General features: G+C 38.7%; 1 pseudogene; it reads right to left on the bottom strand.

Moving 5' to 3' along the window:
- Positions 1 to 9,718: 9,718 nt before the first annotated feature.
- LOC120234027 lies at positions 9,719 to 10,434 on the bottom strand (annotated as a pseudogene).
- Positions 10,435 to 10,732: the final 298 nt, after the last annotated feature.

Below are 10,732 nucleotides of genomic sequence, written 5' to 3'. Positions count from 1 at the left end.
ACTCTTGGAATGCTTTTCCCATTCTGAAACTCCTCATGACACTAAAATTATAAAGGGTCATTATTATAATGGGACTTCTCCTTTCATTTTCTCTTCAGTTTAAAGATCCTTGGTAAGTTCATTTATCTATAACAACTACCATAAGTAATAATGCTGCTTACTGGAGCCAAATATCCTGGGAACTTGGGAAACAAATCCTCAGGCTCAAAATTAATCCATTGTCAACTTTGTCATTACATAAAGCCTTTCTATAAGAAATTTATTCTTTGGGCTTAAACAGTAACATGTATAAATTAGCAGCAATCATTACCATCTTAGCATGATTTGTTTATCATATTACTTCCCAGAGTCAAGTAGCCAAAAATAGGGACCTGTGTGCTCAATATGAGACAAACCGTGTTTCATAGAAAATAATTAGCCCTGGAAACTGATCTGGAGCAAAAGGACAGCTGTCTGCAAAGAAAAGGCCAGGACCCACAATTATGGAGGGGAAGTAGTGCTGAAAATCCAGCTCTCAGTTCTACAGAAAAGAAATGGCACTATACTCCATACTAAACCAGGTATGACTCTACCACAAAGCTAACCTTTTATTCGTGATTTGTCCTAGAGCTGCCAGACCTAGTGCTGTCCGTGGTTCTGAAGGCTTTTTGTGGTTTTCATCCCAAATGTTTTCCCCCTCTTCTTTTTCCTCCTTTTAGTCTACCTGTCGTACAGTAACTGTTAACATTTAATGATCACTCACAAAGTGAATGATGTTGTATACCACGTTGTTAACTCACTGACCAATGCATAAATACACTGAACCCCAAAATGTCTAGTCTGTGCTTTGTAGACTAATATCATCAGGGCCTGAATTCAACAACTCAGCATTTCCTTTAACCTTTTATCCACTCTTCCATTCATCCATTTAATACTTATTAAGCTCCAAGTATTAGGCAAAAATATGAAAATGAGTGAATGGCCCTTACCTCTGGCTCTATAACAGAGTTGGGAAACAGCATAAAAATCTTTTGGGGACTTCTTCCATATACAGTCGGGAGAGATGTGGAAGAGAGCTAAAGGCCCAAATCTTACTGGAATAAAAATCCTAAATAAATTCAAAGAATATAAAAAAATGTTTAAAATATTTAAAAATTAATTATGTAAAAAACAAAAACATCTACATGAGAGGAAAACAACATACAACATTAAAAGACAAATGACAAATTTGGAAATATAATTGAAGTACCTATTAAAGATATATAGGGGCGCCTGGGTGGCTTAGTCGGTCGAGCGTCCGACTTTCGCTTAGGTCATGATCTCGCGGTTCGTGGGTTCGAGCCCCGCGTCGGGCTCTGTGCTGACTGCCAGCTCGGAGCCTGGAGCCTATTTCAGAGTCTGTGTCTCCCTCTCTCTCTGACCCTCCCCTGCTCACGTTGTCTCTCTCTCTCTCTCTCTTAGAAATAAGTAAAAATATTAAAAAAATAAAGATATATAAATAATATAATAAGAAGAGGATAAAGTTGACAGAAAATATTATAGAAAGAAAATATTATAACTCTTAAGCATGGAATGAATGCTCAACTTCTCTCCTAATATAAGAGATATATGTTTAAATTACACTATGATACCATTTTCATCTGTCAGATTGGTAAAAATCTAGAAGTCTTAAAAAAAACATTAGGATGGAAAAGCTATATAGGAAAACAAGTACTCTCACAAAATGTTGGGAGGGAGGTATATTACAATTTCTACAGTGGATAATTTGGCTGTATCTATCCATTTTAATAAATGCACAAAATATTTGACCCATTAACCCAATTTTAGAAATTTATCTTATACTTTCACATACATGTGAAATGATACATTCATATGATTGTTCACTATAGCATTTTTGCTGGAGGGAAAAAAATGGAAATAAAATAAATAACCTTCAGTTATTTGTATTTATAATAATTATATTTTATAAATATATAAATTATATTTTATAAATATATAAATTATATTTATAATAAATTATAATGCATGCATACAATAGAATGTTATGCTGGTATAAAAATAAAAAGAAGGATCTGTATATACTGATATATAATAATTTCTCAAATATATGTTCAGTGAAATAACAGTATAAATAACTGTCTAGAAAGAATACAGCAAAGGGTAAGAAAGATTATTTGTATGTATTTGCTTATAAAAGCACAATACATTTCTACAAGGTTAAGAAATTGATAACACTGGTTGCTTCTGGGGAAGAATATTGGAGAACTAAAAAGTAGTGATGTGGGGGAAGCTTCCTCTTGTGAACTTTTAAGCTTTTGGTATTTGAGCCATGTGCATGTATTACCTACTTAAAGAATTGAGATTATTTTTAAAAATCAAAGTTATCTTAGAATGTGATTGTCATCCCTTATGACTTCAGTATTGATCTCTACTTCATCTGCTCTTGCTTTTAGTGTTTGTACTATCTAATGTACTATCTTTTAGTGTTTGTATCGCCATAATGATAAGTTTCTCTGCTAAGTGCTATCCCATACTACTTAAACATATATAATATCAACAAATGATGTTGTGAAATTGGGTGATTTTATTTTTCCATTTTTACATGAGTATGTCTTTTCTTTTGAGTTTTTTTATCTATTTCCCTGAGTAGCATATGTGGGTGGGGGGGGGGGGGAATTAACAGTCATTGAGTACCTTCCGTGCACCCAAGTCCATTGTGAGGTCTAATTTAATCTCATAACAATCTTAGTCCTGAACTGTATCCCTCTTCTTATTATACAGATGATAAATCTGGAGCACAGCGAGGATAAATGGATTTTCAATGATAACTCAGCTAATAAGTGACAGAGATAAGACCTGAGTGCATTTTTCTTGGTCTGCTCAATACTGCCTCCTTGTGCAATAGAAAAGTAATGGTCTTTGTAGTTTCGATCTTGGACCATTTTCTTAACCTATCAATGCTTTAGTTTTCATGAATGTAAACCAGACTTCATACATTTTGCAGGGAAGGATTGAGAATTAACATAAATGCACATAGTACTGTGCCTGGCTGATAATACATGTTCCATAAGTGTTGGCTTCCCTTACTTTTATATTCTGGTTCCTAGAAGATTACTATACATTTAGTTTTGGACAAAAGTAAAAGCTAACTTTTTTTTTCTAAATCAAAGAAATTGGAGTAATAGTTCTATTGTAATTGAAATATCCCAGAGGAAACATGCCAAAAGTAATCTCAAAATGTGTTATGGTAGAGTCTCCTTGGGATAGAAAGGGCGAGTTTGTTATGCTCTGAGATGTCCTGTTCCCCTCATGGTTTATGAGCTAAAAGGATCCCTTAAAGGGATCTGTCAAGACTGACTTTATAGTTTCATCCAGGTTGGGCATGAGCCACTTTATTAAGCCAAAGGCAGAGGCTTATTGTGCCAGCTAAAATTGTACTGCTTGCATCCAGAAACAGGCAGAAGTCAAGTAATGTTTGAAATATAAATCCACTCCAACCCACTGCTTCAACAGAGAAGGTAAATAGGTGACAGAGGGCACCTACAGAGCACCTGTAATTTCACATAATTGGCCAAAGTATTTCATTGTTCCACGATGCAAATGAAAGATCATTAATGGGCAGTGAAAAGGGGTGGAGGGTGGGAAGAGTGCATAACAGAAGACAGTTAATGCTTTCAGGGGAGATTGGCACATCAGAGCTCTGCTGTAATATGCAGTTGGCTAATTTCACTGAGGTATTGAACAAATGATAGATGAGGATCGTTAACAGGCACCATGACAGCAATAATGAAGATACTCCCTGCCAGCAGAAGACCTCTGCTCCCAGTTCCCATTTAAATGACTTCTCATGTGGCTGAATACCTACTTGTCAAAAGTACTGGTTACCTATTCCCTCATGACTCAGGATGAGATGCTTTCATTCCAAAGGACCATCTGGCTATCTACCACCAGTCTCCCCATACCCCAATTTTGCTCTATTAATGTGATTTACTTAGGAAAGTGCAAAGCTAGGAAATTGAGCTACAAGGAAAATTGAACTTAAGAGCAGTACTGCAATTTCTACCCAGTTTGATGCTTTTCATTGCTTCTAAGTGGCTAGCAGTCTTCACTGCTTTCAGGGCACCACAATGTCAGGACAGATGCCTTTATATTTAATTGATTGTCATTATGGTGTGGTGTTTATGCCTCAGGAAGGTCAGATGAGATGTATAAGGCCTGTGTAAGGTTTTCTAGAGACAGAGACCAAGGGGAATAGAAGGGGGCAATGACATGGGACTGAGACAGCGGAGAGTTGTGCTAGGATTTCCAGCCTTCAGAGACTGATTAGTAGGAAAGTTAACGACTTTCCTAATGACTTGGAAGGCAAGCCAAGAATACTTCATGAAATTTACACATACTTTGACTTCAGAATCATTTTAAGAGTCATTCAATTCGACCAGATTTAATAGGTGGACTGCATTTGTTAACCTTACAACCATTTTAATTTTCCCATTTCTCTTAAATATGCAAGAATTCTATGATCTTATCTAGACAGTAACTATGCAAAAAATATTATATATTTGCATATTGCCATAGCACAAAATTATATTGAATAAAAATCCTTATATTATAAAAAGAAAGCTAGAAATGGCAGTTTGATGCATGACAAGGAGAGTAAAGGTACATTTTAGACCTTTTCAAGCTTAAGTAACTTAAAAAGGCTCAAAAATGAAAGGTAATAAATGACCAAATGGATTATTAATGATATAGCCTTCCATTTGGGAAACACAAAGTTTAGTGTTTACTTAAATCTGAGTGAAATAGAGTTGGGAGGTCAACATTTAGATTTCAGGGAACTTATTTAATAATATGGAGAGTAATACCAAAAATCATAAGAAAAAATCCTAAATTTTCTTCTCTTTGCTCACCTACCTGGCCAAAGGAAAGCACATCTATAAAATCTCCACTGTTTAGGAATGGCTGCAATGGGCCAGGAGTTTGCCATTATTTGGAAATTTCATGAGAACTTTGAGAGGCAAGTATGAATATTCCTACTTGGTCCTTGAGTGCCGGGAGCTGCAGTGGCCTCGCTGGATGAGAGTCACAGAGAGGAAATGTTAGCATCTGCACAGCTCCTGCCATGAGAAACAAAAACTGGTATCTCCTTAAGCTACTACTGGCTCATGTTGGAAATGAGGCTGCTGGTATTGACCAGGCCTCATAATATTCCAGGTCAGACCAATATTCCCCACACAGATTGCTCATAAGGAAAAGCATATCCATGCCTTTTCCAAAGAGACTTCAGATGAAAGCATTGTGGATGATTGTTTAAAGGCTCTTCCTAAGGGCCTTGCAGATCCAAGACTTACATAATAAAGGGGGCTAAGAACATAGAGTTACAATTGAGTCTGGCCCTGAGACAAAGAGCCTAATTTAGAGTTAAGGGCAGATATCCACCCCCACCCATTTGTTTCTGCTTGCAGCATTTTCTGGCCTTGAATATGCTGATTACTCCCTGTGAAGGAACCTATTGAGGAACTACTTTTGTGATTATGGGAGCAAAGGTGTTTCCTGGAAGACCTGTTTTTCTTGAAACTTCCACCTTAAACAAGCTATTGAGCCCTGCCCACAAATAAGTAACTTCACCCTTTTATGCTAAAAACTTTGTCTGGTATGCTATAGATACCTTCTTTCCCATAGGATAAGCATCTCAATCACTATTGATAACGCTTATGCAGAAGTCTTCTACAAATCTGTGTTCTGGGAAATTCTTACATATCAAAGAAGTCTGTTATCAGAAATCATTGTCTAAGGCAAATACCACTTCTGTGCCATCCCCCAAACACTTAATGATAAAATAAAGTTGAGCCCCAGTCAGGGCGGAGAGGACTACCTGGTGACCAGAAAGACTCTCGAGCCTTTTTCATCCCTCCCTCGCCAACACCGTCCATCCTTCAGGGACCCCTGGACCCTGGCCGGAGCCGGTCTCTGATACTTGAGAATCCTAGAGTTTAGAGAGGTAAGTTGACTTACCTAAGGTCATTCAATTAATGGATATTTCAGCTTGAATTTGAGTCCAGCTCTATATCCAAAATTTGTTCATTTATAGTGCTGTACACACGGCAATGCCAACATGACTAAGAAGGCCCATATGTTTCTGATCATTTTGGTGACCTAACTTCCAGAGATTCTTGATGGAATAGTTTGTACTCCACGCAGAGCGCTCACAGTAATTTCTCCCTGGAAACCAGCATCTTTCACTGTAACCACTCGTACAATCTGGGGGCGGGGGGGGGGGCGGGGGGGGCGGGGTTCTCTTTCAAGACCACCTTCTCTCTAGCCCATGTCTCTGTCCTCTCTACTATGGCCCTTCCAGCTCGAGATAGGTAATAAAAAATCATAAACATGTACTCAGAGTGTGAAAACCAGGCATAGATTAGGTTTGCAAAGGTTAATTACTCCAGCTATTGGAATATGGACTGGATGGGGTGGTGGTTTTCACACTTACTCTCAGTTTACCTTCATTAGCAGTGGGCCATATACCCATGCAGTTCATCATTTGTTCGTGGACCTCCTCACTTTACTGCTCATGAAGAACCCCACAGGCAGACTTCTGGTGGTGCAAAGGCCAAGTACAAATCTATGAATCCAGGATTCTTTCTTGAAAAGGGTTTACTATCTAGAAACATTTTATTCTCTGGGGTCCTAGGTCCTTCTTTGAGGCCCTTGTAAAAATCAGGCCCTTATCATCTTCTCTTCAGAGTTGTTCCAGAATTTCTCCTGCTTATCTTTGCTCTTTTGCTTCCAGCTTTAGGCAAATGGGAGGTGGTATAAAGCAGAGGTGAAGCATACTTATTTTGCATATGTATTGGCCAAGCAACCTGGGACAAGTTATTTAAACACCTCTAAAACATGGGTTTTCTTTATTGTTTTTAATAAGAAAAACAATATAGTATCCACCTCATGAGTTTGTTATGAGGATAAAAATGACATACATTTAAAATACATAATGCTTGGCACATAAGAAGCACTTTATAAGGGACAACTGACACTCTTATTATTATTATTATCATTATCCAAACAGGTTTTTCTACTTCTCCCTCCCCCTTGCTCCTCTCTCTGACTTCGTTAAAACCTACCAGTTCTTTACAACTTCTTGTCTTTCATCCCTACCCCCCAACTCCCACCCCAGCAGCTCCCAATCTATCCTGCTGGGACTGCAAATCCTCCTGCCCCACCTCTCCAAGCTACTTATCTCTGGGACTATTGTCTCCTCTCAATAACCACATTAGCATAAATGTTATTATCTCTAAAATCCAATTAATTTCAATTACTGTGGCCCCAGACAGATTGCCACTGCTATCAATTCAGGAAAGATTCTAAGAAAGTAAGGGTTGCCTCTCACTTCAATTTTATATGGCTGTGAGGACCAGAGGAAACAGATGGATAACCAGATACAGATCACCTAAAATCCCATCTACCCAATCCCCCCCACTGTTTTTTCTAGGTTTTTTCTAGAGTGAAGACTTTTACAACATTGCCTGGTTTCAACTGGTCTTTGCCTGACATGGCCATACATTGCAAACAAATAAAATTTTTTAAAAAAGGAGAGAGAGAGAGAGAGCAGCAAATGAGCAGGAAGAGAGATTCTAGGTGATGATCTAGAAGCATGTACAAACTAAAGAAGGAATAATAAAGAACTGGATATGACCAAGTTTTGAGGTGATGGTGGAGTTCGTGGTGTTAGAAACTGATGGCCAGGAAAGAATTCTTGAAGAAGTCTGGTGCAAAAAGGTGATTTTATTAAAGCATGGGGACAGGAACCTTGGGCAGAAAGAGCTGACTACAGATGTGGGGGAGGGGGACAGTTCTTGACAATTTTATGGAGATAAAGCCCAGGAGTTTCCAAAGAGAATTTCACATGCTAAAGACTTACTGGAGGCCTAGCTATTGTCAAGCTAAGGTTGTTTTTCCTTCCAGCAAAGCATTAACATTAAGACAGTAGGGAGTTCTTCCACTTTAGGGCATAGGTGGAATTGCCTTTTTCTTGTAAACTGGTGGACTCATCAGTTTAACCATTTGTTGCTTTGTCTTTTCCTGTTTGGGGTAGCCTGGAGTGTCCAAGGAATATCATATATATCCCACCTTGGGGAGAGGGTACAGGGTGGTGCTGTTCGTCTGCACTTTTGCCCTCAGCTTACCCCATGCTCCCTCATCAGCTATATGTGCACATGTCTTTAAGATCCTAAAATTGCAATTTTGATCAACATATTCAATACCAAATAATCAAATCTTGATTAGTCCTATCTGATCTACTTTATGAATTTATTCAACATCTGTCCATTCAGTGAATGTCTCCTGTGCACGCACCATGTGACAGGCAGTCTCTTCTGGGGCTAAGCATGGAAGAGGACAAACAAGATCCCTCCCAAGCTTTTATTTGGTAGAGAAGATAAACAATCAGAGATATTTTGGCTATTATTTTAAGTTATTAACACCTCTCTCTGATCCTTCTCATAAACGTTGATAACATTGATACTTAGGTCTTTCTAAATGTGTGTGTGTATCTCCCTCTCTCTCTCTCTCTCTATATATATATATATACACATTGCACATAGGTGAAGAGCAGCTTTGTTAACAAATTATAAGCATAAAATTTATTATTTGCAGCTCATAATATAAGCTACAACCTAGTCTTCTCAATCTTAAGAATAAAATATTCTTTTTTAAAAATTTTTATTAAATTTGTTTATTTTTGAGAGAGAGGGAGTAGGAGAGGGACAGAAAGAGAGGGAGAGAGAGAGAATCCCATACACCCTCTGCACCATCAGCACAGAGCTTGAACATGGAACTTGAACTCAAGAAACGATGAGAACATGACATGAGCTGGAACTGAGAGTCAAGATGCTTAGCCACTGATCCACCCAGGCATCCTTAAAAGAATAGCTTTTTTTCTATGATGTAAAACCTAGATTTCCCTTAGACTTTTGAAAATGATTACATTTTGATCCCTGAGAGTTATAAAAAGGGAGCTAGACTCCAGTGACATCATTTGCCTGATAACTGGGTCTTAACTGACCTCTGTCCACAAAAACTGGTCCACAGCCAACTGCCATGTCCTTCCCATATAGTTTTTACAAGAGATTCAATATATTTATTTGTTGATTCAGACTCAAGTTCAATATTTGTGTGGCATAATCCTGAAATTTCTTCTCTTTTTCAGCTATAAGAGCTTCAGTAAGTCTGAACAAGGTATGAATATGGTAGAATAAGAAATTTATACTCTCATTGATAGCTTAATATCTCAAGGTTATGTGTAGCCCCTGAGGCTATGGAGGTCTGTGGGTAGTTCTAACCCACAGGTTTGGGTTATGTTAAAAAACAAAACAACAGACCCAAAATAGAGTCACTTATGCTATAGCCCACATCACCAAACCAAGACTTAATTATAGTTTTAGCCTCTCCCAAAACTGGAATCTTAAACCAGTAAATCAGTAACTACCGATGGCACTAGTGAGATAATCTGCTTGATAGATGCCTGCCATTCCCTAAAAGAAAATGACTTTGCCACAACCAGTCCATTCTTTGGTAACATAACTTCCTTGTCCCACTCTCTTCTGCCTAGAAATCTTCCATTTTGTACATCTCCTAAGAGCTTCTTTCTTTTTCCTTTCCTTTCCTTTTCTTTTCTTTTTTTTAAGAAACTGTTTATTTTACATCAACCTTAATTCCATTTTATTTGCCTTTGTGGAACAGCAGCTTAAGACCACTCAGTGGTTATTCCTACCCATTCAGTGGCCTGAGCACTAGGAGCTGCAGACTAGTCTTCAGTGGCAGGCTGAGCACACCAGTTATCATTAGGGGACTGTTAAATAGACACAGAGGGCACCTGCATGCCTTTAGACCAGTCTGCAACTTCAGATTGAAGACCAGTGAGCTCAGAAGGTGGAGCAGCCCATTCACCCTAAAATTCTTCCTTGGTCGCAGCATTTTCAGCAGCACCCCGCTTTTCCTTTTCAATCTCTTCAGAATCTCTGTATAAGTAGAGTTCAGGCATGATCTCCCATGGATGCTCATGAGAAACGGTGCCAACCCATACACAGACCTGCCAGACCAGCCTCCACCACAACAAATCCACGGAGTGAGATCTCTCTTTGTTGCAAGGGATGTCAATCTCCATATAGTATAGAGACATGGTATACAGGTTAACAAAAGACACCTCTGTGAGAGGCTGGTGGTCAGCCCTGGATCAGTAACAACGAGAATTGTCTGATCATGAAAGGCTGCCTATCTCTGGTTACTGAAGGTTCCAGGAGCAAAGTGGCCAGCAAGAGGAGTGCTTCCAGGAGCAGCAGCAAACTTCAGCACAGCTCTCTGGTCAGTATTCCTAGATAATATAATACTGACATCAGCTGGGTTTTCAAGGGCAACCATGGCATGGGCTGCCAGAAGAAGCTTCTCCCAGGTTCTCTTCATTGTTTTTTTAAAAATAATATATTGTCAAATTAGCTAACATACATTGTGTACAGTGTATTCTTGGTTTTAGGGGTACTTCCTGTGGTTCATTTCTTACATTCAGCACCCAGTGATCATCCCAAAAAGTGCCCTACTCAATGACCATCACCCATTTGCCCCTCCCCCCATCAATTCTCAGTTCTCTGTATTTAAGGTTCTCTTATGGTTTCCTCCTTCCCTCTCTGTTTGTAATGACTTTTTCCCCTTCCCTTCCCCCATGGTGTTCAATGAAGGATCTCAAGGTCCACAAATGAATGAA

This window comes from Hyaena hyaena, unplaced genomic scaffold (genome assembly GCF_003009895.1).
Source record: "Hyaena hyaena isolate Hyena2069 unplaced genomic scaffold, ASM300989v1 scaffold_100, whole genome shotgun sequence".
Taxonomy (NCBI): Eukaryota; Metazoa; Chordata; class Mammalia; order Carnivora; family Hyaenidae; genus Hyaena; species Hyaena hyaena.
This window is presented reverse-complemented; position numbering and strand designations above follow the sequence as displayed.